This window comes from Globicephala melas, chromosome 6 (genome assembly GCF_963455315.2).
Source record: "Globicephala melas chromosome 6, mGloMel1.2, whole genome shotgun sequence".
Classification (NCBI taxonomy): Eukaryota; Metazoa; Chordata; class Mammalia; order Artiodactyla; family Delphinidae; genus Globicephala; species Globicephala melas.
Window position 1 is genome coordinate 50,138,410 of NC_083319.1, and position 5,138 is coordinate 50,143,547.

Below are 5,138 nucleotides of genomic sequence, written 5' to 3' on the forward strand. Positions count from 1 at the left end.
ACCCTATCCCGTTGTCGTACCCAAACCTGTACCCTAAACGGTACCCGCTCCCTAACGCTAACACTAACCAAAACCCTTACCCTAACCTGTACCCTAATACTAACCCATACACTAACACATACACTAACGTGAACCATAACCTTAACCCGTTGTCATACCATGTACCATAACCCTAACCCGTTGTCATACTCTAAACTGTACCCTAAACAATACCCATTCTCTAACTCTAACCCTAACCCTAAACTTAAACCTAATCCTAACACTTAACTTAACCCATACCCTAATCCTATACTATACACTAACACCCGTACCCTATCACGTACCGTAACCGATCCCGTTGTCGTACCCTAACCTGTTCCCGAAATCGTAACCGTTCCCTAACTATAACCCCAACCCTAACCCTTACCCTAACCAGTACCCTAATCCAAATCCTTACCCTAACACATACCCTAAACCTAGCCCATTGTTGTACTCTAACCTGTACCCTAAACTGTACCCGTTCCCTAACCCTAACCCTAAGCCTTATCCTAACTCGTACCCTAAACCTAACCCATACACTAACACTAACCTGTAACCTAACACGTAACCTAACCCTAACACATTGACATACCATAATCTGTACACTAAATGTACCTGCTCACTAACCCTAACCCGAAACCTAACCCTTACCGTAAACCAAACCGCAATCCTAACCTGTATACTAACACTAACCCATGCCCTAACACGTACCCTAAGCCTAACACGTGTGGTACCCTAACCTGTACCCTAAACCATACCCGTACACTAACCCTAACCCTAAACCATTTCCTAACCCTAACCCATATACTAACACTAACCCGTACCCTAACACTTACCCTAACCATAGCCCGTTGTCGTACCCTAACTTGTACCCTAAACCATACCCATTTTCTACCCCTAACCCTAACCCTAACCCTTATCCTAACCCGTACCCTAATCCTAACCCGTACACTACACTAATCTGTACCCTAAAACGTACAATAAATCTAATCCGTTGTCATACCCGAACCTGTACCCGAAGCCGTACCCGTTACCTAACCCTAATCCTAATCCTAACCCGAACCCTAACCCTTAGCCTAACCCGTACCCTAATCCTAAAGTGTGCACTAACACTAACCCTAACCCTAACACGTACCCTAACCCTAAACCATTGTCGTACCCTAACCTGTACCCTAAACCGTACCCATTCACTAACCCTAACCCTAACGCTAACCGTTACTCTAACCCGTTCCCTAATCCTAACCCGTACAGTAACACTAACCCGTACCCTAACCCTAATCTGTTGTTGTACCCAACCTGTACCCTAAACCATACCCTAACCCTAACCATCTCCCTAAACCTTACCCTAACCCGTACCCTTATTCTAACCCGTACACTAAAACTAACCCATAACCTAACACGTACCCTAACCCTAACACGTTGTCGTACCGTAACCTGCACCCTAAATCGTACCCGTTCCCTAACCCTAACCCTTACCCTAAGCCTTCCCCTACACGACCGTAATCCTAACCCGTACACTAACACTAACCCGTACCCTGACCCTTACCCTAACCCTAAACTGTAGCCATAACCTAAGCTGTACCCTAACCCTAACCTGTACCACAACCCTAACCCTAACCCACACCCTAAACCTTACCCTAATCCTAACCCGTACCCTAACGCTTATCCTAACCCTAACCTGTAGCCGTACCCTAATCTGTACCCTAACGCATACCCTAACCCTAATCCTCACCCGTACCCTAACCCTAACCCAATCTCTAACCCACAGCCATACCCTAACCCATACCCTAACTTTAACCCGTACCCTAAACTGTTCCCTAACCCTTACCCTAACCCTAACCTGTACCCTTATCCTAACCTGTAACCTAACCCAATCCGTACCCTAATCCCTAATCCTTACCCCTATCTTAATTTTGTTTTGTTTTTTTAAAAAAAATATTTTCTTGGGTTAAAACAAAATAGCAGAATAACAAAATAAAAGAGTAAGTAACCTGAGTGTCCCTCAAAAAGCTAAGTCTGAAGTTGTTGGTACTTCTGTTCTATGGACTGTTATGTAGCCTATGAAAAGTGTGAGAGCTAAATCAGTTTTTCTACAGTGAGAAACATGATATTCTAGATGTATAGAACACCTGGATAAAATGAGAAATCTACACATTATGCTGGTCGTTTCAGTAAATGGGAAAGGAGGGCAAGTGGTAAAATATTATCTTTTCCTTTAATCTTTTTAAATTTCACTTGTTACAAAGAACTTGAATTATAATTGTACTTTAAAAAAGTAACAATGGAAATTTAAAAATATATATATAGTCTGTTCAATTACATTTCATAGAATTATGAAATGCTGCCGCCCTGTGGCCGTTACCTGCAAAAGCAGCTTTAAAACCTAGGTTAATGGTCACTTCATATGAACAAGTACTGCAGGGCTGTAAAGGAAACCTGCCCTCATCATGTCTTGAGGGAGGTAAAGGCCAAAATATTTCAAAATGTGGCACATATTTCAAAAAAACCATTTGAAGAACTAAGCTGTAATAACAGCTTGAAAAATAAAACGACATGCCTGAAGGCTCAATTTCAAGGGATTATGAGACACATGCAAATCCAACCACACAGAGGTATCAGCTCACACCATTCAGAATAACCATCAGAAAAGAAACTATAAACGATCAATGCTGAAGAGGTTGTGGAGAAATGCATACCCTTAATTTGAAGTGGGACGTAACCTGGTAAGAGCCACTAATGGGAACAGAATGGAGGTGCCTTTAAAAGGTAAACATTGAGCTACTATATGATCCAGCAGGCCCAATCCTGGGCCTATAACCTAAGAAGACAGAATTGGAAAGACACAGGCAGGCAAATCTGCATTGCAGCAGTATTACAATAGCCAAGACATGGAAGCAACCAAAAGTCCATCAACAGATGGGTGGACAAAGAAGAACTGGTACATGTACAGATGGAATATTAGCCAAGGAAAAAAATGACATAACGCCATTTGCAGCACCGTAGATGAGTCTAGAAGTAATCACGCAACTTGTAGTAAGTCAGAAAGTGAAAGACACATATCCGATGATATCACTTATGGGTGTTACCTAAAAATTGATACCAGTGAAGATATTTCCACAGAGAATGGCAATCAGAGATTCATTAAACAAACTTATGGTTCACCAATCGAAACCTGTGAGGATTGGATACATTAGGAGGTCAGGGTTAACAGAGATATACAAACACAGGTGAAGTATATAATCACCAAAGACCTACGGAATACCAAGAGAAGACTACTCAACATTATGTCATAACCTACATGGGAAAAGGATCCGAAGAAGAATAGATATATGTATATGTGTGAAAGAACCACATCTTGCACAAAAAAAAACATTGTAATCAAATTTGCTGCGATAAAAAATAAAAATTAAATTAAAAATATGAACAAGAAATAATGAGACATAAACTTAAAGGAATTTTTCCTGGCACATTCCATTCTAATTTTCAACCTAGAACAGGACTGCCATTAAGTCTCTGTTGCCCTGGTAACCAGATTTGGTAAAGGAGAAATGCTGCCGCCTTGTGGCTATTTCACACAACAGCAGCTTTAAACCAAGAGCTAACGGTCACTTAATATTCAAAATATGTGTAGGACTATAAAGGACACCGGGCCTCCAAAAATTCCTGGGGTCGTAAATCGACCAGAAAATTCAAAAGACGTCAACATTTCAAAAAGACAATGTCAAGAGGCATATTTTGCACACATTTTGTCTTTTCTTTTTCTTTTGGTTTAAAAAAATGCATGGAATAATCTCAATATCAGGAACTAATAAAGCCATGCAAATGCAATCTACAAAAACGTTCACCTTACCACCGTCAGAATGATCATCAGCAAAATAGGCTACAAAACATGAATGATGAAAGGGTTTTAGAGAACTGTGTACCCTCTAGCTGCTGCTGGGACGTAAACTGGTAACAGCCAGTAATGAGAAGAGAATGGTGGTGCGTTTAAAGTTAAAAATTGAGCTCATCACTCTGTAATAACCTACACAGAAAAGGAACCAAAGATGAATAGATAGATACATAGATATAATGAAACAGATTCTGTACACCTAGAACAAACACAACATTTTAATCAAATTTTCTCTGATAATAAAAATAATTTAAAAACAAACAAGAGATAAGGAGATATAAGCTCTTGGGGGTGTGCCCTGGCACATTCCACTCTAATTTGCAGCCTACGAACACGATTTCCAGGAAGGCTCTGTTGCCCAAAAACCCAGAGCTGGAAATGTAGAAATGCTGCCGCCTTGTGGCCGTTTCCCGCAAGAGCGGCTTTAAACCCACAGCTAATGGTCACTTAACATTCACAAGGACGCAGGCCGGTAAAGGACACCTGCCCTCAAAAAATGTCCTGAGGTGAGGAATGGCCAAAGAAAATTCAAAAAAGTCAAAATTTTCAAGAAGGTAGTATGAAGCAGTAAGTTTGACTTACTCTCTTGTTAAAAAAAGGAAAATGGATAGAAGGTCAACCTCAGGAATTATTAGACTCTTGCAAATCTAATCTACAAAAAGGTTGCAACTCACACCAGTCGACCAACCATCAGAAAAAAGTCTACAAAGAATAAATGCTGATGTGGTTTGAGAGAACTGTGTACCCTCTAGCTGCTGGGTGGGTGTAAACTGGTAACAGTCAGTAGTGAGAACATAATAGAGGTGCATTTAAAGGTAAAAATTGAGCTACCATGTGATCCGGTAGGTCCTTTGATGCGCCTATCACCTGAGCAGACAAGAATGAAAAAGACACAGGCTGGCAAACCTGCACTACGGGAACATTTAACATAGCCAAGACTTGGAAGAAACCAAAATGTCCATCAACAGAAAAATGCACAAAGAAGAAGTGGTCCATGTACACAACGGAATATTAGCCACGGAAAACAATGAAACAGGGCCGTTTGCACCACCATATAAAGACCTAGAGATAATCACCCAACTTGAAGTAAGAAGGAAACTGAAAGACAGATATCCTATGACATCACTTATAGGTGTTACCTAAAAATTGATACCCATGAACTTATTTCCAAGAGAACGAAAAGCATGGATTAAGAAAAAAAAATTATGTTTAACCAAATGGAAAGGTG